Source organism: Dromiciops gliroides, chromosome 2, assembly GCF_019393635.1.
Source record: "Dromiciops gliroides isolate mDroGli1 chromosome 2, mDroGli1.pri, whole genome shotgun sequence".
Taxonomy (NCBI): Eukaryota; Metazoa; Chordata; class Mammalia; order Microbiotheria; family Microbiotheriidae; genus Dromiciops; species Dromiciops gliroides.
In genome coordinates, this window is record NC_057862.1 from 549,830,284 (window position 1) to 549,857,413 (window position 27,130).

The window sequence follows — 27,130 nt, forward strand, 5'->3', positions numbered from 1 at the left end:
CTACTCATCTGATCAAAGTCTGCACTGCCAATCATGCCTAGCAGTCCAGTCGAGTGGAGTTCATTAGATGTGGAGATCACTCGAGCAGTCCCACACTCCTCAGAGTACCTTCGACCATCTCGCTCTTTTCTTGGGGGCAGATTTAATCTCTCTTGAAGCAATAAGACTAAAAACTAAGGTGCTGACTCATTTTTAACCCAAAGAGCCCACACACTTGAATGATTCTACCAAAAAAAAAATACTGTAGCACTTTGCCCATTTTGCCCTACTTGCTGGTGTGTATGGTTTTTTTTAAACAAAAGCAAATTTCCCAAAATGTTTATCATATGATATGTAGTGACATTTACCGTCTCACTTACTGTAATTAGAGCAGCCTGAAAAAAAAATTTCCTGTGTTGTACTTTTAAAGGCCTCAACTGATCAGTATAGTTACAACGTAAGAAACAGCAATCTCCTAAGAAAGTCACTTAAAAAACTCTTCATTTCGAGTTGATTAAATTGTATGACTCTTCTCCTGATGGCAAAGCCATGGTTCCTTTCTCCCTTCCCTCCTCCAGATTCTTTTCCTCTGATTGTACCACTACTCAAAAAAAAAAAAATGTAAAGACCATAAAGGGAAACATTTACATGGTTGTACTAAAGAAACTGAAGGAAACTTTCTGATCATTCATTTCAATTTTGTGCTCAGCAAAGAACAGAAAATGTTGAGGGGTGAACTTCGCTAAGTGCCCTATAAAGCCAGAATGAAGCCAACTTGGTTACTGTGCTGCTAGCTAAGTCCAAACTGCCCATATTAAACTCAAATCTTTAACTTTCTAAGGGAAAGCTCCTGAGTAAGTTTAGTTCCAAGTACAAGGCTAGTCGATTAAATTCTGTCCATTGATTCCTTGAGAAATTCTCCCAGTAGTTATTTTGACAAATAGTTTCACTATATTAATGATGGGGAAGGGGAATTGACATTCGCCTAAAATATTAAAGCTTCGAAGTCTGCCCAGGGTGCAGCAGCACCTCTAACCCAGCCCAGACACTCAGGCAAACTGCAGAAATCATTAAAGTGATAGAGACATACTCACCAGGGAGAAGTTGGTTGCTCCACCTCCTTGATAACAGGATGCCTAGGGGGATAAAAGTCACATTTATGTATTCATGCAAAGTTTCAATGAAGTGAGAACTTAATACCTGAAAAGCACTAAGCATATAGGCAACATCATTTATTTTTTCCTCCATTCACCAATGATGTTCCAAAGATTAAGACGAAGAAAAAAAAAAACCCCAAACCAAAAGGAGCTATACACACCTCTCAGTCAGTCTTCATTCTCATTGGAACAGAATGACTCATGCTGACTCATGGCCACCACTTCCTCCCACTACATACTTCTCTTCATACTTCTAAGTTTGACTGGTCAAGTTCCCAGGGTCTCTTTGCATCTCATTCAAAGTTCTTCCAGGAAGAGTAACTCGCCTTTACTGACACCCTGGGTGGCAAGTGTCACAAGCCTGCTTTGCAAAGACCCAACTGTAAATTCTTCATGCCCTCCATGTGAAGGAAGTATAAGGATTGTCTAGGAAGGTGGGGGGAGGGGAAAGTGAGAGAAATGTAAGAGTGGGGAAAAATAACACTGAAAACTCACTATGTGAATATCAGTATATTTTTATTTTAACCTCGAACCATAAAAACTTCAAAGCAGCAAGTTTATTTATGAAACCAATCCCTTGCAAGTCATTTCTGGGAAATAGAGGGTACTAATTTTTTCTCTTCTACCTTTGCAGAATTTGAGTTTGTTCTAAGAGTGTTTGGATTACCAATTAAAATCTTGGTTAAAATGATTGCAAGCTTGATCATTCAAATGGTCTCCAAACTATTCTCTCAAATGTATTTTAAATACTATCTTTGACATGTGGTTTAGTTTTAAATGCTCCAAATGTTGTTAAAATGATTAGAGAGCATAAAAGATAGGGAGAAAAGAAGAAACAGGATCACTGTAGATACATAGACTGAAATTAAGTTTACAAATATATGTATTTGAAGAAAAGCCAGACAAGTCATCTACTTAAAGATGTTCTGCAGTGGAGAATGCCCTACCTTATGAAGTAGACTATACCATTTTAGGACAATTTGCATTAGAATCGATTCTGCTTTCTCTCCCCTCATAGTAATCCAGAATGCCTGCAACTTCTACCCATTTTATTCAAGTCCTTACCTCTGGGATAAAACAAAACAAGTTTAATCTAAAATACATACATACACACATATGTATTTGTGTGTATGTATAAAGTATGTCTACTTATATATTTATATATATATATATATATATATATATTTGAACAAGCATAAAAACCGAGGGTCTTCTTCTATTTTTAATTTACCACTTTTTATTGTACAATTTGATAAAGCAAAAAAAATCATATAATCCACAAGCTATATGATATTTCATCAATTAAACCACAGAATAATTGAATGAAACAAAAGCTTTCTTATTTTTTAATGTCTAATGATATTTTATATGAAGTCGATCTTCATTTTCATTCATGCTCCTAATCTGAAAATGTAATTATAGGTATTTGGAGTTTCTTCTGAATAGTATATGGTGTCATTCCACTGTTTTTATACAACTTAAGACATTTTTAAGTAGAAAAGAAAGTGGAAAGAAAAGGGATTCATTTGATCTACAGTAGCATATCTAGAAAACAAGAGGCGTTTTCGAGTTTGAATTTTGGCTGATTCATTGTTTCTAGCCGGTGAATCATACACTCACTGACGAAAATGTGTGCTCTGACAATCTGATTTGATAATGCTCCATAGTGTGTGGGCCATATGATGGGGGAACTCTAAAGGGTAAAAAGCAAAAAGGGAAATTACATTGTGGCTGATGGCAGAGATCAGCAATTTACAATGAATGAACAGAATAATGGGCAAGGACTCAGGATACAGAGCTTTCATTGGCAGCTTCATTGTTGACTCACTTTGGAAAAGGGGCTACAAGCACTTTATATGTCTGTTTTTTCATCCAAAAGATCAGAGAATTCTTTATCAGAAAACAAGAGGTGCAAGTTTTAAGATAAATGTTGTAAGATGGGTATAAAATATTTTCATTTCATATAAGCTGCTCATGAGAATTAGTTGCCTATTTAGTTTTCTCCAAATCAGGAATAAATTCCTTATTTGGAATTTTTAAAAAAGGGGTGGAAAGAAAACGCATGTTTTGGGAACATCTTGTCCAGCTTAGTTTAAGCAGAGTTCATGAGAGGAAGTAGTGGGTGTTCCCCAAAGGGATGTCCTTGGCCCTTTTATTCTCTCTAAACTCTCTCCCTTGGCAATCTCCTTCATCCCATGATTTAAATTACAATCTTCATGCAGATTACTTCAATTCCGAATCTTTAGCTCTGTTTTCTCTTCTTGACTACTACTGATCCTCTTCTTCAAATGTCTACTATTACGTGACCCCTGACAAATCATTTAACCTCTGTCTGCCTCAGTTTTCTCACCTGTAAAATGAAAATAACAGCACCTACCGCCTATGGTTGTTGTGAAGATAAAATGAGATAATATTTGTAAAGGACTTTGTAAACCTTAAATGTTTACACATTGAGACCAAAACCTCAGCATGTCTAAAACTGAACCCATTATCTCCCCCCAAATATATTATTCCTTCTGACTTCACTATTTGTCTATGAAGCTACCACTTAACCTGATGTTTGCAAACTTGGGTTTGTTTTTGCCTCCATCTTTCATATCGCTTTTCTTTCCTTAATAATTCCTATCCATTCAGTCATTAATTTCTACAATATCTCTTGCATTCATTTCTTTTTTTTTTACTTCTACTATTACTGCCCTAGTGCAAGCTCTCAACACAACCCCACTACCCCTTAGATTATTGCAATGGTTTCTTTTTAAATCATCTTACCTTTAGGGTTTCTCTCCAATCTACCCCTCTTGCTGTTGTCAGAATCATCTTTCTCACACATAGATCCAGTTATGTCACTTCTCTGTTCAAGAACTCTCAGTGGGTCCCCATTGCCTGCCATTAAAGAGCCTTCACATTCTTGGGACACTCTACCTTTTCAGTCAATTCATATTACTAGTCTTCTATCCACTCTGTATAGTAACCAAACTGGTCTACATTCTGCCTCCTGGACACTCTCTGCACCCATTCACTTTCTGTTCCTTCTCTCAGACTTTTTCCTATGCCTAGAATGCCCTTTCACCCCATATTCACCAGCTGAATTCTAACTTGTGCTTTCAAGTTCCACTAAAATACCATTTTTTTCCAAAAATCTTCCCCGATCTCCCTAGTAGATAGTGACCTTCCTTGGACTTCACGAAATACTTTGTTTTTCAAATTTCTGATGCACTGAATTCAATTTACTTTCATTAATGCACTTAATTAATAATACAAAACTCTAATTCATCTAATGCACCAGAGGTATGTGGGGTGGCCACTCCTACTATGTAATACAATACCACCTCCCCCACACACAGGGCATGTATGTGCCTTAGTCATTTTCATTTCAAATTTCTCTCATACTAAGAGTTCTAAGTTCCCAAAGATAGACCACCATCACATGGTTACAACCCACTTCTCTCAGGATACTAGAGAAAACCATGTTGAAGAGAAATCACCTGTCACCTATTCACCACTATAGCTCTGAGCCCCCCACAGATACATTTCTATTTTACATAGTTACTCAAAATTTAACACACCATACGAGGCTAGAGCAAGTATGAAAAACCAAGTGTTACATTCACACACACCCACACAAACACACACACACATATGCACACACACACTACTTGCAATAATGACACTTTTAGATCTTGAATATCACCATTTCCTTAGTAATAAGACAAAAGAAAGTATAATACCCTAGATATATTAATACACATGGTAAAGCCAATGCATAAATAATAAAATACATCACAATCCACATATAACCTATGTCATTCTCCCACCTATGCAGTCAGTATATGTAGAGAAGCACCAACGAGGCAGAAACATACAGAAACCTAGCAGGGAAGCGCGTGAGGAAAGAAAATTCATGTGTTGGGGATAATTCATAACTTTGTACCATAGAATTTGATGTCATTAGCCTACTGAGAAATATCTGCACCACATGAAATGGTTTCTTTGCCAACTGTTTATCTGGAGGTCCTCACTGCTCCCTAGCTTGACAAATCCTCCTGTCTTCTATATGTGAATGCAGCATTTACAAGCTCTATCAATTTACCACTGCAGAAATGACATTTAGAAAATATTACCACCTATTAGGAATAGCAGTTCCCTTTAAGCCAGAGCGCTTCCGAGTTCATCCTGCTGGCTCCCTCTGGGCTATGCAGACCAACCCAGATAGTTATTCACTCACCCAGATCCCAGATGTTGTTTTCCAATCAGAACAGAGCGTTCTCTTGTTCTCTTGCTCCCTATCTCTCTGTCTCTGTCTCTGTGTCTATCTCTCCCTCTCTGTGTGTGTCTCTCTCTCTGTGTTTCTCTGTCTCTGTCTCTCTCACAGACACTCTCACAGAAACAGAAACACACACACACAAAGTCAGGTTGACTCTCTGGACAGAAGGCAAGTAGCTTTTTTCTATAAATAGCTTTTCCTATAAAGCAGGTAAAGTATCTATCTTTTCCCTTGACCCAGAAGGGATATAAAAGGACATTATGCACCTCTGAGAAATTTCATTTCTCTCAAGTGTTAGGTAGCCCTGAAGGATAAAGCTAAAACTGTAGCTTTCATCTGGCCCATCTGGAATCCCATAGCTGAAACCTGTTAGTTGACTAATCTCCATTCCAACAAACTTTTCCCAACTCCCTGCAGTGTCTTCAATCTTCATCTGTCAAGTGCTTTCCTCTTCAAGCTCAGCCTCCTGTTTCCTATACCACCACTGCTTTCAATGGTTTAAATCAAAGCCTCCTAACTCTCAGTAATTCACCTTTTGCTTAAAAGGTAACTATTCCCCAAATGACCACTATGACATCAATAATTCTTTTTAAATTACACCTCATTCTCCAAAGATTTTTATGAACTCCTTTTCTAGTTTTATCTTATTCAGTCATGGAGGTTTATGCAAATGAGCTAAAGGACCATGATGCTCTGTGCTTCCAAGTTCACAGAATGGTCCTCTACTGCATTTTGTGCTCCTGAAACTTTCTTTGTACTGAAGTTTTTCTAGTTTTTAGTGAATAAAAGTTCATTCTCTGCTCCTTTAAGCTACCAAAACTTTCATATATGCAAAGGATTATTCGCTAGATGATATATTTATCCCCAAACTGTTCAAATCCCATCTGAAAGCTATGTGTCTATATCTATATACATATACACACATATATACATATGTATATATATATATATGTATGTGTGTATGTATACAGTTTTGATTAAAACAAAGTTCTTCTGCTCTTTTCAGGCATCAAAGTATTCATCTGCTAATAGCAACAATGTTTTATGCCCATTAAGAGTTGATTCAAAATATTTTATGCAGAGGCAGCTGGTGTTACAGTGGACAGAGTGTTGGGTCTAGCGTCAGGAAAGCCTGAAATCAAATGTACCCTCAAAAACTTACTATCTGTGTAACCCTGGGCAAGGCACTTAAACTCTATCTCCCTCAGTTTCTTCAACTACAAAAGATAGATAATAATAGTACCTACCTCCAACGATTGTTATGAGGGTCACACGAGATAATATTTGTAAAAAGCAATTAGCACAGAGCCTGTAATATACTAGGCACTATGCACATGCTAAGCTACTCTCTTCCCTTATGAAAACGTGCTTTATGTGCCCTTTGTAGCATTAGACTAATGAAAAAAAGCAGTACATGATGCACTAATTCTGTAATGCTCCATATTCTAGTTATCTATGTCAATATCACCTTCCCATAGACCATAAGCTACTTCAGAGAAGGGACTATAATCTTCTCCAACCTTTGTATCTTGCCCACCTGTGCTATATAAAAGAAGCACTTAATCAATACTTCCAGAATTGAACTGAATCTCTTATGAAAGAGAGTTTCTCAATTAACTTCCCTATCTCTGTGAGGTGGGGCTACTGGAAGGACCAGGACACAAATGGCCCTAGTAGAAGAAGTGATTTAAAAAAAATATCAGCCTTGTTAAAGTAAGAAGATACTAAGGCAAGTTTCCTTTAATTCATAAATCTCAGATACCATGACTGGCACAGTTTTTGCTTCAGGGACTGGCATCATCTGAGCCAAGTAGTCAATATCTGAGGGATCATCACCTTTCACACAATAGGCACTTAGTCCACATTCGTGAAATTGAACTGTTTGTCTGTGGGCTTTAACAGACCTATTTCTTTACAACAGTTAATGGGCTTCTCCAATGTACTGTGAAGAGACATACAGGGTCCTAAATTAGAGGAATTGAAATCACTGAGTTCAATGAGAACAAAGATAGGGAAGAGAGCACAGGGGAACCTCTGCTAGCTCTAAAGTCTGAAGTCACTGGCATCGCTGATATATGAATGTGTCACATATATATGTGTATACACATATGACAGCTAGATGGCACAGTGGATAGAGTGACAGGCCTGAAATCAGGAAGGCTCATCTTCCTGAGGTCAAATCTGGCCTCAGACACTTAACTAGCTGTGTGACCCTGGGCAAGTCACTTACTCCTGTTTGCCTTAGCTCCCACATCTGTAAAATGAGCTGGAGGAGGAAATGACGAACCACTCTAGTATCATTGCCAAGAAAATCCCAAATGGAGTCACGGAGAGTTGGACATGGCTGAAATGACTGAATAACAACATGTGTCAGGCAATGTTCTCTATGCATCAGAAATATAAAAAGAGACAAAAGATGGCCCCTGGCTTCCAGAAGCACCCGATCTAACAGATAGTCTCTCAGCACTATGATTATTTATCTCTACAAGGTGCTTTAAAAAAAATAAAAATACTATAGAAATGAATACCACTAATGCACATTTTTATACACACAACTGACTAAAACACACTAATTAATAGCAATACAAAATTTTCATCCAATACTCACAAAGTGACTAAGTATAAGCCAGTCTGTAAAATAGTGGGGGGGGGGTTATTTTTTATTTTAGTGAGGCAATTGGGGTTAAGTGACTTGCCCAGGGTCACACAGCTAGTAAGTGTTAAGTGTCTGAGGCCGGATTTGAACTAGGTACTCCTGACTCCAGGGCCAGTGCTCTATCCACTGCACTACCTAGCTGCCCTGTAATATAGTTTTTTAAAGAACAAAACTCCCTTCCCCTGCATGCCTATCCATATATATTCCTACTTACTTCACAACCTGATATCTCAAGTTCTGCAAAAGTATGAAACACAGATGTAGAACAGATGTTTCCAAATTAAGACCTTCTAGTCATCTGAGAGACAGGTAGAAATTCTGTTCTTGAACCAAACTGTCCCTTGAAATTAGTAACAATTCTATTTTATTGAAATAGGCAAATCAAATCACAGAGCAGAAAAACTCCACAAAGGGGCTGTGAAGATGCCATTGATCAGAGATGTGGTACATTTCTGCTACAGATCAAATCTCTTGATAACCAACTCCTAAGGGACTGTTCCAATATTCTCTCTCTCCTAGAATTCCATAGTATTGCATTCTGCTTTAAATTAACAGGTTAGAGCTCAGGAAGTGTTTTATACATGGAATCAGACTAGAACTGTCTTTGCTATCATGGGATTTGACCACTAAAAAATAGAAAATAAAGGAAAAGTGATAGAATATGGGGTGAGGCCTTTTATATAATTGACAATGACATTGATGGCACCCTGCTGATATAGCTCTACCATACGTTCATACTGCCTAACAACTCTAAACCCTCCACTTTCTTCAAGCCTCTATTGTCATCCCTAACCCCTTCATTTTGGCATGTGGCATGGCTTCCTACTGTACAGAGAGGCAATCGAACATCGAGTGTTCTTTACTCCACATACTGGGACCACTTCACCTGTTTTCTTTTCATCCTTTTCCTTTTGAAGGATCATAGTTAACAAAGCCCTCTAGCCCATGTCCCAGACCTCACAAGCTACTTTCTCACTGGTTCATAGGATTTTTTTTTCAGGGCAATGAGGGTTAATTGACTTGCTCGGGGTCACACAGCTAGTAAGTGTCAAGTGCCTGAGGCCAGGTTTGAACTCAGGTTCTCCTGAATCCAGGGTCAGTGCTTTATCCACTGAGCCACCTAGCTGCCCCCTGGTTCATAGGATTTTAATGTTGGTAGGGACTTCAGAGGAAATTTAGGCTAGCTTGTGTGTGAACAAGGACTTGAAGATTGCTATTGGACACTGCACCACCCTAAGTCTTCTCCAAGCTAAACATCCCTATAGATTGGTCAGCTGATCATAGTATGGTATCCTTTGGAGACCCTTCCCAATTCAAGTCATCCTCTTCTGTATCCTCTCTATTTTTAATGTACCCCTTAAATATGGCTTTCCTTAACTCCCCTGGCAGTGGTATTAAAGCCAAGATTTGGGGATCACATACCAGGGCCACTAAAGAAACATGTGCATTGGTAAGAGATCAGGCTGTATTAACTCCAAGATCCCTTTTATTTCTCAGATTCTGTGGCTCTATTATCTCCTATTATCTTCATAACAACCTTGTAAGAAAGGAGAATTATTACTATCCTCCTTTTGACAGATGTTGAAACAGTAAGTACAATGTGAATTTAACCTTGCCTATAGCAACTTCAGAATTGGCTCTTAGATGTGTTAAAATACAGAGGAAGATCATAATTCAAAACATTTCTCTTATAACTATCATCATACCCAATTGGCCTTCTTCCAAATTAATTACAAATCATGTACTCTATGTACTGCTTCCAATTTTAGCCACTATTTTAAAGAGATTATACTGGATTTTGAGGCATTTTATGATGTCAACAGAAAGAGAGGTACCTGAAAAAAAAAAGAGATGGGCTGTTAATGTAGTACTAACAAGGGATAACCAATGGACAGAGCATATTCCTCTATTGTTATTCACACAGTGTCAAGAGATGTAGAGAAAGACTCCACCAAATCACGTAGCCACACACACATGCACATACACACATTACATACACGAACAGAAGATCTATGGGAGGACATGGCACGAAAGTCACACATATTAAAAGGTGTGGGTGAGTTGTGAACTGCACCATTGAAGGTTATACCCATATAGGGGGATAAAGGAATAAGCCAAGTATGACAATCAGTGTAATATATGTGCTGGCTCAAAATTAAAATATATCTTAATAGATGCTAGGATAAGTGGGGCTCCAAGTTTATATATTATTTTAATCATCAATACAGTCATTTTCTGTCATCTTGGAGGTGAACCTCAGATAGGTTTTAGCTCCATTTGAGTTCACTAGTAGGTAGGTAATGCTGGAGGCAGCTAAGTGGCACAAAGGATAGAGCACAAGGCCTGGAGTCAGGAAAACCAGAGTTCAAATCCAGCCTCAAACACTTAGTAGCTATATGACCCTGAGCAAGTCACTTAACCCTGTTTACCTCAGTTTCCTCATGTATAAAATGCGCTGGAGAAGGAAATAGCAAACCATTCCATTATCTTTGCAAGACAACTTCAAATGGGGTCATGAAGAGTCAGACACGGGTTAAAAAACAACTGAACAAAAACAAAATTTTAAAGAAAAGTCATCCATCGAGTTCGGTCAATATGTTAGTAGCTGATGACCTAGGAGCCTAAATATCTGAGACAATTGTGTTAGCATACATATCCATTGAAAAGGCAGTTCATCAACAAAATATAAGAGGCAGAAGAAGAATAGGAAGGATCTTGGGAGATTATCTATGGCCATAACTTGGGGAGGTCAGCTGGGGCTCTTCTGTCAGTACTATCAGGAGGGCATAGTAAAACTCAAATAATATAGCAATAACTGATCTTTTAAAAATAATTAATAATATTTCATTTCCCCCCAATACACGGAAACACAGTTTTTTTTTAAATGTTCATTGTGTGTGTGTGTGTTTTTAAAGTTTTGAGTTCTAAATTCTATCCCCACCTTCCTCTTCTCCCCCTTCCTTGAGAAGGAAAGCAATCTGATATAGGTTACACACATGCGGTCATGTAAAACATTTCCATAGTAGTCCTTTTGGCACCAACTGATCTTAATATCTACTTAGCGAGCATAATTCACTAAAACATGGAGTTGCAAAGTGCATAGCTATACCTTCCTTGGGCAATACTCCTAATTGAACTTCTCAGCCTGACTTGGAACACCCTCTACCCATTTTCTATTGATTGCCCCAGGCACATAAAAAAAAATACCAGATGTAGATAGCTCTGTGGCTACTTTATGTCTTATAGCTGGTTGTGATTCTCTCTCCTCAGATACAGATCACTAGAAAATAACTTGAAAATTTGGGACAAGCATACAATCCTTTTATATTTATAAAGTGATTTAGGGTTTGCAAAGCATTTCTCAAATATAGCTTATTTGATTCTCATAACCACCCTGGGAGGTAAATGCTATTATTATCATCCCCATATTACAGGTGAAAAAAAATTGAGGCTTACAGAGGTTAAGTGACTTGTCCATGGGCATAGGTCATAAGTGTCTGAAGGACAATTCCAAACTCAGATGTTTTTCATTTCAAGTCTAGCACTCCATCTACGCTTTACCTTGTTATTTAACTTGTGTGTCCTAAGACTTTATTCTCTTGGAGACATAGTCATCCTATATGATAAAATGTCATTTCTGTCATTCCTCTCTCTGGTTATTTGTTGGAGATGGAGGCTTTTATTTGGGATAATTAGATGATTATTAATGTTAGAGAATCTTAGAGATCACCCAGACCATCAATTCTCAAACTTTTTGGTGTCTAATCCCTTTTATTCTTAAAAAAAAACAAAAAAACTTTTGTTTAGCTATTGATATATACTTCAGCTAATGGGCACCACAGTGTATAGAGTACCTGGCCTGGAGGCAGGAAGGATTCACATTCCTGAGTTCAAATCTGGCCTCAGACACTTTCTAGCAGTGTGACCCTGAGTAAGTCACTTAACTCTGCCTCAGTTCTCATCTATAAAAATGAGCTAGAAGAGGAAGGTGGCAAACCACTCCAGATCTCTGCCAAGAAAATTGCAAAATGGGGTTATGAAGAGTTGGATACACCTGAAAAACAACAACATTTACTGTCTCTAAAATTAAATTCCCTAGTATCATTATGAACATAATTTTGACCTCCATAGATATCCCCTGAAAGGGGATGGGAACCCCCAGTGATTCCTAGACCACACTTTGAGAACCTCTGATCTAGGCCAACCCTGTCATTTCACAAATAAGGAAACTCACTACCAAAGATGGTACATAACTTGCCCAGGATCACAAAAATATTAAGTAGCAGAGTGCTAAGATTTGAACTCAAGTCCTCTGATGCCAAATCCAGGATCTTTTATTTCTGAACCACCGGGTGAGCAATTTATAGATGAATTCTTGAATATTTAAGTATGAATTAGATATTCAGTCTCTAGAACAAATATATTATCCAATATTTGATGACATTTTCAGTTAAAAGTCAGTGGCAGTACAATATTAACACAGGAGCTGTTGATAGATCACTGGATTTTGAATCAGAGGTCCTAGATTCACATTTGATTCTTTCACTTACTATTTGTGGGACCCTTGGCACTTACTTCACCTTGCTGGGCCTCAGTTTCTTTAGCTGTAAAAAAATGTGGTGAACTAAATGATGTCTAAAGTCCCTTCTAGCTCTAAATCTATGATCATGTGAAAAGACACATCAAACTTACAATAAAATTAATGCTACATATTAATAATAAGCATAATTATTAGTTATTAGGGATATGAATAATAGCACATGTGGTAATCAAGCATGAATGGTAAACAATTTTCATAAATGACTATAATTAATATTTCTGTTATACCACCAAAACCAAATTTCTAGTTGTTCTGTTCTCTGTTTGTTCTCAACTATCTAGAAATAACATCATGAGTTAGCCATCTTCCTTGATATCACACACAGCTTGGAACCAACCAAATTACTCCGATAGTACCCTTATTAATTCCAACACTTAGAACTAATTCGGGAGCAAGTTCAAGCCTAGATCTGGTACCCTCAATATTTAGAATTCCCTCTTTTCAACAAATAGCAACCACCACCACAAAAATGACGACCAACAATTTATAATTAAATAACATTTCCAGGTTTGTAGATTACATTAAGATGCTATCATTAACCCCATTTTTACAGATGAAGAAACTGGGAGTGAGGGATGTTGTCACTTAGTGTGTGAATCAGAACTTGAACCTAGGTCTCCCTGACCCACGTCCAGATTATATGCAAGTAGGGGGAAAGAAGGGGAAAAAAGAAATTTACATAACTTTCTTACGCAAGTTAAAGGAATAGCAATTGTACATAATATGTGTAATCCTCTTTTTTTTTTACTATGCTATGTCATGGAAATGCTTGTTTTATTCCATAAATTAAAAAGAAAAGAAAAAAAAGAAGAAAAAAGACTTTGCCACTGTTTTCTTTCTCTGCTGTCGATACTTTTTCTGTATCTCTTGTATAGCTGCTTTAGTTGATTTTTATGAGTGAAGAGATATCTTGGAGGTGGAGGGTCTCAAAATCCCTCCACATTTTAGTGGCTGGCTCCAGTTTTAGGCACAATTGCACTGCATAGATGGGATATGAGCTTTCAAATTATTATTTAAATGACAGAATCAAACTCCAAATCATGAGAAGGAAGCAAAATTACAAAAAAACATGGGACAAGGAAAGGACATGTCAATGGATTTCGATGGTTGGGTGTTTTGTTTTTGTTTGTTTTTTGTTTGTTTTTGTTTTTTGGTGAGGCAATTGGGTTAAGTGACTTGCCCAGGGTCACACAGCTAGAAAGTGTTAAAGTGTCTAAGGCTGGATTTGAACTCAGGTACTCCTGACTCCAGGCCGGTGCTCTATCCACTGCGCCACCTAGCTGCCCCTGGTTGTATTGTTTTTAAAATATGGGTTTTGGATGGTTGTCATTCTAAGATTTTTCCTCTTTAAATATTATATTTTAATTCGAATCAGATAGGATTTTTGTATTAGTGTCTTGTCTCTGAGATGTTGTCTAATTTATCCTGTCTATATCTTGTTTGTACATAGTTGTTTGTATGTTGTCTCCCCCACTAAACTTGAAGTTCTTTAAGAGCAGACACTGTCTTTGCCTTTCTCTGTACACCCCAGTGCTGGGCATATAGCACTTAACGCTTGCAGAAAACTTGAGAGGAACCTGCTGCAAATGTTTTCTCTAGTCATCCCCCAATCCTGCCTTCCTTGTGTTTCCAATGTAAAAGGAGAGAATGGGATTACGGAATGTGAGAATGGGTGAAGATGCCTGAAGAGGGACAGGAAAGGCACCAAGAACACTTAACCCACTCTACCAAATTTTGCAGAGGGACACAATGTTTTCCTTTAACATGTGTAGACAACAAAAGCTATATGTCAAACTACAGGAATACTGGTCACCTCGGAATAACGAGAGCAGATAATATAAAGTGATTATAGATAGAAAGGAATAACTAAAGACTGAGATGGGTGGCTGGGCAGTGCAGTGGACAGAGGGGAGAGCCTGGAGTCAGGAAGTTCAAATGTGGCCTCAGATACTTACTAGCTGTGTGACCCTGAGCAAGTCACTTAACTCTGTTTGTATCAGTTTCTTCATCTGTAAAATGAGCTGGAGAAGGAAATGACAAATCACTCTAGTATCTCTGCCAAGAAAACCTCAAATGGGGTCAGGAAGAATCAGACATGACTGAAATGCCTGAACAACATCAACAGAGACTGAGGGAATAATAGAGAATAGTCAGAGAGTAATACTGACAAAGGCTAACATGGCCTCCCAGTTCTAGTCCCATTTCTTTCAAGTCAAACTGAGGTCTGTAGACCAAACTCCTCACAAACTGTTTAGTAACATCTCCACTAACATACCTAGGAGCCTATATGATCTCTAAGATCCATTCCAAAATTTCCACGATTCTATGGAGAGGGAGATTCAGGACCTTACTCCTTACCTCTGCCCATATACTCTTCCCACTTCCACTAGACATTTCATTGCCTGAATCCAAGGATTTTCATTGGCTATCTCCCAAACCCAGAACTCTCTCCCTCATCATCTCTGCCCCCAGCTTTAAATCTTAGAGCTTCTGTCTGAGTTGATCCCCACTTTATCCAGTATACAGCTTCTTTGTCATGTTATTAGACTGCCTCTTACCATTTTTGTTTCCTAAGGGCTTAGTTCCTGAACTAATAAATGCTATTTGATTGACTGACTAAAACATGCTAAATGTTTATGTGTAAATTTGCAGGTTGAGGGAGAAGCTTCAAAGTGTCAGAAGACATTTTCTAGTTAATTAAATTCAAGCCAAATGGATAAAATTGGTATTACTATGCTAAACTCATTGAATAGAGAACTATGAAATCAAATAGGTACTATCAAAAAAAGAAATAGGTACTCTCAAAATGTGTTCAGTTGTTGTTGTCCTGTCTGACTCTTTGTGATCCCATTTGGGGTTTTCTTGCAAAGATACTGGAGTACTTTGCCATTTCCTTTTACAGATAAGGAAGCTGAAGCAAACAGGGTTAAGTGACTTGCCCAGGGTCACACAGCTAGTAAGTGTCTGAGGCCATATTTTAATTTAGGAAAATGAGTCTTTCTGTCCTCCAGGCTAGGTGATCTATGCACTGTATCACCCAGCTGCCCTTAAAAAAAAAAAAAGTCTTCTAACTAAAAGTAATGACTGTCTTTGTAGCAATATAACCTTACTCAGAGGAACATGCATTTACAGTGTTCTGTGTGTGTCTGCTGCTACAGCTTGTTTAGTATTCTAATTTTGCAGGAAAAGAAACTATAGAAAAGATAATATTGGTACTTCAATGAACCCTAAAGGTGTCACTTTCAAATTCTCATCTTAGGGCTATCGAGACACAAGGAAGAGATTCATAACTAGTAATTTTTACAGCTGGGTCAAATTGCACAAAATGTATCTGGTGCAAGTAAATAGCATGGACTACACCATCAATTCAGCGGGGGACAGGGGAAAAAGGGACCTTCAGACACCATGAGGGTTGCTGGTGGGTCAGTCAAGGTCAGGTGATGGGAAAACTATTTCTCATCCTAACTAATCATTTTGACTAACCACATGTCATGTTCAGTTTCCTCCCCCATCTGAAAGCCTGGAATCATGAATGGTCTCCCCTCTAAATTCTCATGTTCTAGGAACAAGTCCCCAGTTGCCCTGGCCTAGTTATAGCTCTGATTGTGAAGAATGGCTTCTTTGCATTGTAAACAAGCAGATCTTGATAGTAGATCTTTGGAGTTTTCATGATTTACTGCTAGAAAATTTCATGATCTATAATAAGAGTGCCCCTTTGGTCTGAAGCTTAAGGAAGTTAACTAACTTAAGACCACCTTCAAGTCATGTCAATCAATGGACTTGAATGCTACCAGCCAATTAGCTTGGATCAAGGTGGAGTGACCCACCTCTACCTGAGACAGGTTAAAAAGCCTGGAAGAGAGGTCTCCTCTCTCTCTAGGCATGCTCTTCCCTTTCCCACACTGCTCTTGCTTTCCACTCTATCCTAGGTATGTAGGGCTTCTGAACTTTCTGAACTCCACGTGTTTTCTCTTTACTAATATCTGATATACTTTAATAAATTCTTAATGCCCAAAAACTGGTGCTAAAGCTTCTAATTTATAAGTAACAAATATATTAGAAACCCCAGCTAATTTTCCCCAAACTTGGGACAGAAATAAGGCGACCATGTATAGTTTTACACACCACAGTTCACAATCTTGAATCCTTGCCAGATCTCAGTTCTTGAATAGGATTAGCTTCCTAATTCTCACCTCATTACTCTACAGCCTAGAGAATTCCTTCACACACAGGCAGTCTGCTTCCACCCCTTGGCAGGAAGAGAAGACACCACCCCAGTGCAGGAGTTCCTATCTATGAGACTTGATGAATTTATTTTAAAGCACATTTTGCAGTATTCTTTTACATGTTATCATAGTATATAGTAAAACCTATTCTGTACTATCCAGGAATCCATGATTTATGTTAATTTCATCATGTACAATATGAAATAGCATTGACATAATGTGTTGAGGCTAGCAAATCCATGTTTGGTTGAAGGTCTCTAGTGCTATGAAAGGGGCAGCTAGATTGTGCAGTAGATAAAGTGCTAAACCCAGGGTTAAGAAGACTCCTCTTCCTAAGTTCAAATCTGACCTCAGACACTTAGTAGCTTTGTGACCCTGGGCAAGTCACTTAACCCTGTTTGCTTCAGTTTCCTCATCTGTAAAATAAGCTGGAGAAGGAAATGGCAAACCACTCCAGTATCTTTGCCAAGAAAACTCTAAATGGGGTCATGGAGGGTCAAACACAACTGAAACAACACAACAACAAGAATTTGATGAGGTTCATTGGTGAATGATAATGTTTTTAATCAAGGCATTGTGCTAGATTCTGGGATCACAAATGGGAAAAACATTGAAAGGGTGTCTGCCCTTAACAATATTATGTTCCTTGATCGACTTGGTGAGATTATAAACCAATGATCCTGCTTTTGGAACTTTAATTATATCTTTAAACGATAAGGGTATGTACATTGGTATGTCATTAGCAAAAATAAGGAAATCTAAGTCTTTTCCCCCATCTGATCCATCCTCTATTCAGCCAGCAAAGTGATTGTTCCCAAAAGGCAGGTCCAGTCATGATACTCTCTCTGCTCTGATCCACCTGCACTCAATAAAGTCCAATGGCTTCCTATTGCCTCCAGGAGCAAGCCCACATAGTAGGTGATTAATAAACATTGATTTATTCATTGTGCCTGCAGGACTCATAGACCTAGTCACACTTCATTGAGGCTGGGTGTCTGAGTCTCAAGTGATTAAGTGGGTTTTTGTGAATGATTGAGATGAATTACTTAGCTGAACTGTTATGAATCACCTCCTTCAAGTTGGGCCAATAAAAGGGTGTCAGTTGCAGAGCTAATCCTTTCCTTTTACTGAGAGATCTGAAGACAACTGAGCCTGAGTCAGATACCAGAGAGCAGGGTCCCAGAAACAGGCTTTAGGAATGGGGTGGGGGTGCTGCATATTAACACAGTCCATGATACTGATCCCTTACTTCTCAGACCTAGAGATGAGAGAGAGAGGAGAGGGGGAAAAGGGAAGGAGATAGAAAAAGGAAGGAGAAGGGAAAAAGAAAAGAGAGGGAAATTGCTATTCAATTAGACCCGAGTTTCTAAGTCTAAATGCCTTATCCCAGCCCTGGGAAGGCAATAGCAAAAAAATCATTGTGGTTCTGGCCTTCTTGCAGTCCCTCACCTAAACTTGATTTCTCATTTTCTGGCCTCTGCATTGCCCATCCCTCAAGCCTGATATGAAACTCTTCCCTGCCTCAATTCAAAGACTCCTTTCAATCTTCTAAGATTCCCCTCAAGCAACATCTTCTATATGAAGCATCTGCTAATTGAACCCCACAGCCAGCTGTTGTGCCCTCCCACCCAAAACTACCTTGTTATTCTGTAAGTATATTTATATATGTACAACACAATATCAACTCCTTGAGATCAGGTTATTTTCAAGAAACTAATGTGATCTTAGACTGCTAAGAAAGGCAGGGTTCCTAGCAATAAGGAGAGCATAATAGTTCTAGTGTGCTATCCCATGGCCAGACCATATATTAAGTGTTGTGTTCTGTTCAGGGTACCGCATTTTACTGAAATGAAATGAGCACTGAAAAACTGGAGAGAATTGAGAGGGAAGCAAACTGGATGGTGAAGGTGCTTGAATACAAGACATAAGAGGATCGGCTGAAGGAACTAGGTCACTTCTCTTCAGGTTTGATTCAGACTTTTCTACCCTTTTCTCCAATTGTCTTCTTATTCTGGAGATGCCAGGGGCCCCTGCAGCCCCTCTTCCAATTGGCAGGCTCCTGTCTGAGCCTCCATATGAGTGAGTGCCCATGTCAGCCATGCTTTTTTCTCTCTGGTTCATCCCCTGACTCCCCCACTATGCTCCTCTTCCAGCTCCCTTTTATGTATTATCTTCCCCAATTGGAATGTAAGCTCCTGGAGGGCAGGGATCATCTTCCTTTTTTGCTAGATTTTGTATTCCCAGCACTTAGTACAGTGGCTAGTCCATAGTAAGAGCTTAATAAATGCTTTTTTCCCCCATCAGTCTCTTCAGGCTGAAGAAGAGAATTGGAGGTAAGGGGAAGCATGATAGGAATTTTCAAGTGCTTCCATATGGAAAAGGGATCACACTCACTTTGGCTCCAGAAGGCAGTCCTAGGAACAATGGGTGGAAGTTACCAAAAGGCAAAATTAAGCTTTGTGGAAGGAAAAACTTCCTAACTGTTGGAACTGTCCAAAAATTAAATGGGCTGCCTTGGGAAATTGTGGGGTTTCCCTCCCTAGAGGTCTCCAAGCAAAGGCTGAATGACCATTTCTCAGCTCTGTCATAAAAGAATTTATCTTTATGTATGAGTTCCATTAAATGGCCACTGTGGCTCTTTCCTCACTGGCTCTCAACAAGAAACAAGAGGGATGCCTTCCCTGACCTGTTCACACTGTTTAGCAGTACTCAAAACAAAGATAGTTTCTGTCTTGAAAACAACTCATCTTTCTATTACATGTATGAAGAAGGCTGTCTTGGTGACACGACTTCAATAGCACCAGAAGACAGAAATCATACAAAAATCTCTCTCTCTCTGTCTGTCTCTGTCTCTGTCTCTGTCTCTGTCTCTCTCTCTCTCTCTCTGTCTCTCTCTCTCTCTCTCTCTCTCCCTCTCCCTTTCTCCCTAATTCCCTCCTCCTTACTATCACACACTCATACACATGTGTGCATGAAAATAAATAAATGAACTTATTGGTGAGATCGCTGGATTGGATATGAGCATTTTCTTTTTTTTTGTTTTTTGGTCAGGCAATTGGGGTTAAGTGACTTGCCCAGGGTCACACAGCTAGTAAGTGTTAAGTGTCTGAGGCCAGATTTGAACTCAAGTCCTCCTGACTCCAGGGCCGGTGCTCTATCCACTGTGCCACCTAGCTGCCCCAGATATGAGCATTTTCAAGTTGTAAAGCAGGCTCCAGCTTACAGACCCCTGGCATCCATATGATCCGTAGTTATAAGTGGCTATGTCACCCCTACTTCTTCTCATTTCCAGAGTGTTCTACACTGGAGCCTTGTGAGCTATAGTGGGGGAAAAATCCTGGAACTTTCAGAGAATCAAGAAGTTTGAAAGTCATCAAGAGGGAAAATGCTTGAAAAGTAAGGACCAGTTTAATGAAATTGATTAGTGGCTAATTCCTTTTTAGAGCAATCTTGATCTTTATCCATATTGTCTGAACATTTCCAGTTTTTTCTTAAGGCAGTCTGAAATTCTACTAAATTGTTTCTGAAAAGTTGTCTTTTCTTAAAAAGAGAAGGAAGAAGATTGAGGGTGGTTAAAATATGACTTTTAAAAAATGTACAAGCCTTTGGGAATATTTAGGGATTATTAGTGGTTTACACTTGCTTCTCCTCCATTTAACATTCCATCTCCTACTTCCAAACCTGACAAGTGTTCCTCCCTTTTCCGTGCTTCCAAGGATTTCTCACTTTCATCAAAGCTTAGTCCAAGTATACCTGTATACAATGCCCTTTCTAAACCCTCAAGTAATTAAGGCCTCATTCCCAAAGTATTTTCTTTTAATTTGCACTGTACCTATTTTATGGGGCATCTAGGTGGCACAGTGGATAGAGCACCAGCCCTGGAGTCATAATGAGCTAAGCTGAAATCCAGCCTAGGGCACATGGAGAGTCAGACACAACTGAAACAACTCAACAACCACCACCACTACCGCCTGTATTTTATGTATTCTTATCTGACTACGGGTTGCTTCCTTTCTAAAGAATGTGGGCTCCTTAAGGATGGGGATAGTTTCATTTTTGTCTTTGTATCCACAGTTACCAGCATCCTGTCTTGCAAATGTTGTTGTTCAGTCACTTCAGTTGTGTCCAACTCTTTGTGATCCCATTTGGGGTTTTCTTGTCAGAGATACTGGAGTGGTTTGCCATTTCCTTCTCCAGCTCATTTTACAGATGAGAAAACTGAGGCAAACAGTGACTTGCCCAGGGTCACACAGTATCTAAAGCCAGATTTGGACTCAGGAAGATGAGTCTTCCTGACTCCAGGCTGGGAACTCTATCCACTGCACCACCCTGCTGCCCTGTGTCTTTGCAAATAGTAGATGCTTAGTACATTCATATTGAATGAATGAATGAATAACAAGAGATTATCAGAGACACAAAAGATAAAGATGGTCTAGCCTGATCTTGCTGCTGGAAAATTGACTTTAACACATTATGAAATGTATCATGTCATCAGGAGATAAAGAAGTGTGCACTGTGTGTCAAAAGAAACATGGGTCTTTCTACTATTTTAACCACCCATCTCTCTCTCTCTCTCTCTCTCTCTCTCTCTCTCTCTCTCTCAATGAGGGTTAAGTGACTTGCCCAGGGTCACATAGCTAGTAAGTGTCAAGTTTCTGAGGCCGATTTGAACTCCCGTCCTGCTGACTCCAGGGTCAGTGCTTTATCCACTGTACCACCTAGCTAGCCCACCCCCAACCATTTCTCTTATAGAAGGGACTTATGACCCCATTTAATTTTTTAAACATTTTATACCTGTAATGGTCCAAGTTATTTTTCAGACATTTGAAACAAATTCATAAATTCCAAATGCAAATGGCATCCCAAAAGTCTTAGTGCTATTTCAGTTTCTTGAAACAGTGCTAGGACTTTTAGGATATCCACTATATATAGCATTTCATATAATTCTGATAAACATATCGGTCAGATAAAAAGCAGCCACAGATATTCATCATCACTAAAAAAATGCTGAACATGTTTTCTGTGAATCCTTGCATGGTTATTTGCTAGCTCTATGACTTGAGTAAGCTATTTAATCTTTCTGAAGCTCAGTTTCCTCATCCATGAAATGGGGATTATATTTATAAAACATTCCAAATATAGTTGTCATGACACAAATAGGAATTTATATGAAACACTGTACAGATATCAACTATTGCTATTTTGGTGAGAAGACAGAAGTGACTGTGAGAACGTAAGGGCAGTCCAAATCATTCCAACCCACTTAGCCCTGATTGTTCACTAGTGTAAAGAGACCTAGATGTACTTCTCTAGAACAAGGTAGAGTCGGTTTGGATTGGCTGAGAGACTTTTTCAAGTATTAGTTTCTCCCCCTTCCCCCAAACACAATGGTCAGAGGAAGACCTTGTGAACTTCAAAGGGTTTGGAGGATTTGAGACTTCCCATACTTCCATCAGCAACCTAGCACTGTCGGGGCAGCTAGATGGCTCAGTGGTTAAAGCACCGGCCCTGAATTCAGGAGTACCTGAGTTCAAATCCAGCCTCAGACACTTGACACTTACTAGCTGTGTGACCCTGGGCAAGTCACTTAACCCCCATTACCTGTAAAAACAAAAGCAACCTAGCACTGTCCCCAGAACCACTGACAGCAGCATCTGCCTTGGGATTCAAGGATAGATTGGATGATAAGAGAAAGGCAGATTCAAGGCTCTACAAAGAGGCTGGCAGAAAAGTGACACCTGCAAAGGCCTTCTTGGCGCTCTTAGTTACCCCTTTGCCACATGAGCTAAGTTTGAATCCATTTTTCTCTGTTATCTGTGTTCTGATGGGAGCAGGTATTATAGACTTTGGTGAGGAAGATGCTTTGTACCAACTATTTTTCCTGTTCTACCTTAGTAAATATCTTTCTAAAAGCTATTAGAGTCTGGCTAGCTAATAGAAATCAACTAAAATAATGGAGAAAACACACTGATGAGGGCTCATGAGCTATAGTATTGGAAGGGCATCCCCTTCAATGACCCAGGATTACTTTGAGAACTGAGGGTAGATATAAAGAACTGGACTCAGAGTGGGTAGGAGTTGGGATAGTTACACCCCAGAGCTTATATGCACTCCATGAAAAAGAGAACCAGAAGAAATCCAAAAAATTATCAGAAGCAGAAAAAGCAGGAGGAAAATCAAAAGCAGAAGCAGTGGCAGCAGGAGGCGCAGCAAAAGCTGAAAAAGCAGAAAAAGTTAAGGAGGACAATCAGGAGCTGGAGCTGCAGCAGGAGTAACTGAAGCAAAAGTTAATAGCAGAATAATAGGAGGAGGGGAAAATTAAAAGCAGAAGCAGTAGCAGGGGCAGAGGCAGAAAAAGGAGGGTAAAGCAAAAGGAGAAGCAGGATCTGGAGCAGAAATCCTAGGAGCATAAAAACGGAAAGAGAAGCAGGGCAGGAGAAGGAATAGACAGCAGAAAGACAAAGTATATAAAAAGGGAGAGAGAACCAGCAAAAGGACAAGCAAAAGAAGAAGAAGAAAAAAAAACAAGATGAAAACCCATCAACACTGGTTTCAGAGCTAGATTATCCACATTTTGTCCATTCCGGTCTTGGTTTTAATAGTTTATTTTTCCTTCCTCTTAAGACTCTCTTAGCACATCAAAGAGGTGTTAAAGACAATACAAAGCAAAGCACAATCAGTTTGGGGAACAAGAGAAAATATAAATATAATTTATTACTCTACTATCATGGAATGTAGAGATATAAGGTGCCTTAGAAATCATCTAGTCTAAACCTATCCATTCAACAAACACTCTTTTAACAGACTAGCAAGGACAGTGGTCATCAGTTAAATGACAAATACATTATCTGCCCACAAAGGACAAATCCATCAACTTGCTAATTAATCAAATTTAATTAATTAATTTCAGCTTTTTACTGAAAAAGTTGAAGGGTCAAATAATCAATCAATCAACATTTACTAAATGCCTACTATGTGCCAGGCAATGTGCTAAAAAAAAAAAAAGATGAGGCTGCTGTTAAAAAGATGCTATATGATGTATAATTGTTTTGCCTAATGGAGTATTCCCTACTCAGACAGGATTCTGTTTTGGTTTGTCCACTGTTTGATTACTTAAACATTTAAATGGTAGCCTCAGGATAAACATAAACTCTATAATCTACTTCCTTTATTTAGATAAACTGGCTTGCTTGGTGCCAACATTCCAGTGTTTCGCCAAATTCATATTTTATTAGGGGTCATGGAAAAGAGCCTTACAAAATAAATAGATTCATACACACAGAGACACATAGGCTGTAAGCATACAAAAGAGTAGGAGAAAAAAGAGGGGTGAGAGGGAGAGATAACTGGACCCCCACTTAACCCTGATTTAATCCCCAGAAAGGGCACACATTCCTTTCAGCTTTATGCATAGACACATAGCATTTTTATGTCCAGGATTCACAGTGTTTACATGCAGTGGGATACAGCTGCCCTCTCAAGGTTTTTGCGTGACAAGGTGAATACTTTTCAAATGCCCTTTCTATATCCATATTTAAATTGAGAGAAGATCCAGGCGAAAGTTTGACCCTGATTGATTGGGGGGAGGGGAGGTACTCAAAACCAGGTGCTTTGCAAAAAGCTTGAAGGAAAGGCAAAAAAAAAAAAAAAAAGACTTTGGGGAATATGTGCGTTTGTCTTGGCAACTCTTCAGCTCCTGCTCTCTCCCTCTCTCCTTCACACACTCAGCTTTCTCATGGGGCATGACACCTTCAGGTCTATAGGGTAAAGACTGCTGCATTTTTTATGGTGTGATTTTCCCTGAATATCTGAAAGAGGATTTCAGTTCAGCACCTCTAGTAATATATCATTTACAACAAAACTGCATTTAATGATTGTCCCTCAAGGCAGAAAACGCAACCTATAGAATTACACCAGAAGACACTTTATAATCTGTGTTTCTCTTAAACTGTGGGTGAGCAAACAATCATGGGAGTAAAGCCTTAGCCCAAGTGAGGCGAATTCAAACAACTCTCTCTTTAAGCGTGGTGTGAAATGCTCTACTAACCCAGAGGGAATCCCCACATGAAAGGAGCTACTCTGGGAGTCTTCGAAGAAGCAGATTCTTACCTTGGGTTATTTCCATTCCTGCAGCTCCTACACCCATCAATAGAAAGGAACAAATAGCCGGAAATACTGTCCCTTTCCTTGGCTATATCAGTTAGTTTACATGACAAGTTCATTCCTCTGCCAACAAAGGGATATTTTCCCACGCTCCATAGTCACTAAAATACTTCCACAGTAGTGGCCAACTGCCTTCTTCAAAAGACACTAATCAGTTCTCACAGAAAACAGGGCAGCCTCTCCCCGGTACCTTCTTGCTTGGGAAAACTACAAATCAGCAATGGGTGGGTAGGGGTGGTGGAATGAAAAACCACTGTGAGAAGCAGAAAAAAATGTGGCAGAAAAGGCAGAACCACTTTAGGAAAACTCCCTACAGCAGTGTTCTGACTCCAAGTGAAGTCTTGGGTCGTCAAGGAAAGTTGGCTGGCCCTGAAAAATTTGAAGGTCTTACAATAGAAACCAGAGGGCATCCATTTCCAAAGTTTCTTAGCAAGGAGTCAATTCCTTATGGATTCAATTTTGGTCCAATTTTACCCAGGGTAAAGATGGGTAAGGGCCTCATGGATGCTTAAAACTGGGATCAGACAACCATCAGTCACCAAATTCTGCTGATCACCCTCAATACAAGGGTCCAATACACTGGTTTCTAGGGGCTGTTTCTCAATGTAAAATCTAAACTTAAGTAAATTAACAATCTTTCACAAAATAATATGAAACTATGTCTCCCCAGAGTGATTAGAAAATGTGGTAGCCTTATGCTGGGAATGAGCTGTTTGTTTTTATTTAAAAAAAAAAAGGTGAAAATGACTCTCATTAGAAAAGACACTGACTCATAGAATGTTGGACCTAGAGGGGGTTTAATGGAACAGACTTTGGTCTTGGAGCCAGAATCCCTGCCACTTATGACCTGTCTAACAAGATATAGGGAAACCTGGAGAAGTACTTGAATGTCTTTTTGTAACTTAAGCTGGAGTTGAGCCATTTGGACTGTTTGAGAAGTCATGTCTGGGTTTGGGTTGGCCTGCCCAGCTCTGAAACTCCATTTAGTCAAGTTATTTACCCTCTTTGGGCCTGTTTCCTCATTTGTAAAATGGGTTAGATGATCTCTTAGGTTCTTCCTATTTCTGATGTTCTATGATTCTATTATGTAGTCCATCCCCCTAATTTTCCAGATAAGGAAACTGAGGGCCAGTGAAGGGAAGTAACCTGTTCAAAGTTAGCTTCAGAGTCAGGCAATCCACCCAACCCCAGACCAGAGCTCCCCCCTCCCCTTCCCAACACACCAGATTGCCTTTCAAATAGCCTACTTGGTTGGAATCTGATTGAGCTTCCAAAAAGACATTCACATACATATTGTTGGACATCATTCATGTAGTGTAAGATGGGACCTCAGGGGCATCCAGTTCAATGCCCCTTCATTTTTACACATGAGGAGACTGAAATCCAGTGAAAGGAAATAATTTGCCCAAGATCACACAGGAAATAAATGATATAGCCAGAATCAGAAACCCAAGACTTCTATCATCAAATCCAGGCAACTTTCCACCATTCTATACTGCTTCTTAGAAAACAAAGGGGTCCTGGGACTCCCCTCTCCCCATAGAGAAACAAATCTTTATCTCACAAAGCTGGGAGAGAAAATGATAAATTAAGATTTTAAAAGTTTAAAAATAATAAAAAAACAAAGGCCTGGGCAACGAAATGTTCCACTATATTAATGAGGTTTCCCTAGTTTGGCCCAAGTTTCCTCACAGCTCATCAAGTTATCAACACTGTTCCCTTCTACCTTAAGTCATGATGGCAGTCAAGTATTATAAATTTTTATTTAGTTCAACTCTTAGTTAGGCTGAAGAATCTAGAACTGGATGGACCTTTTAGACCATGAGTAAAAATTCCCTCGGGGGCAGCTAGTGGCCCAGTGGATAAAGCACCGGCCCTGGATTCAGGAGTACCTGAGTTCAAATCTGGCCTCAGACACTTGACACTCACTAGTTGGTGTGACTCTGGGCAGTCACTTAACCCCCCGTAGCCCCCACAAAAAAAAAATCCCCTCACCTTACAGTTGAAGCAATTCAGTTTCATAGAGGTTAAATGATTTGACCGGGTCACCAAAGGCAGTAATGAGCATCAGCCGGCAACACTAGC

The 27,130-nt window shown here is 39.2% G+C and overlaps 1 long non-coding RNA gene across 1 annotated transcript in view; it reads right to left on the reverse strand.

The window, feature by feature from the left end:
- Nucleotides 1-25,040, reverse strand: part of LOC122742745 — a 114,215-nt gene extending 89,175 nt beyond the window's left edge. Inside the window, exons 1-2 of the long non-coding RNA XR_006354951.1 lie at nt 24,992-25,040; nt 1,074-1,115 (exon numbers count right to left, since the gene is read on the reverse strand). This is a non-coding gene — a long non-coding RNA (uncharacterized LOC122742745). The remainder of the gene's footprint in view (nt 1-1,073; nt 1,116-24,991) is intronic.
- Nucleotides 25,041-27,130: the final 2,090 nt, after the last annotated feature.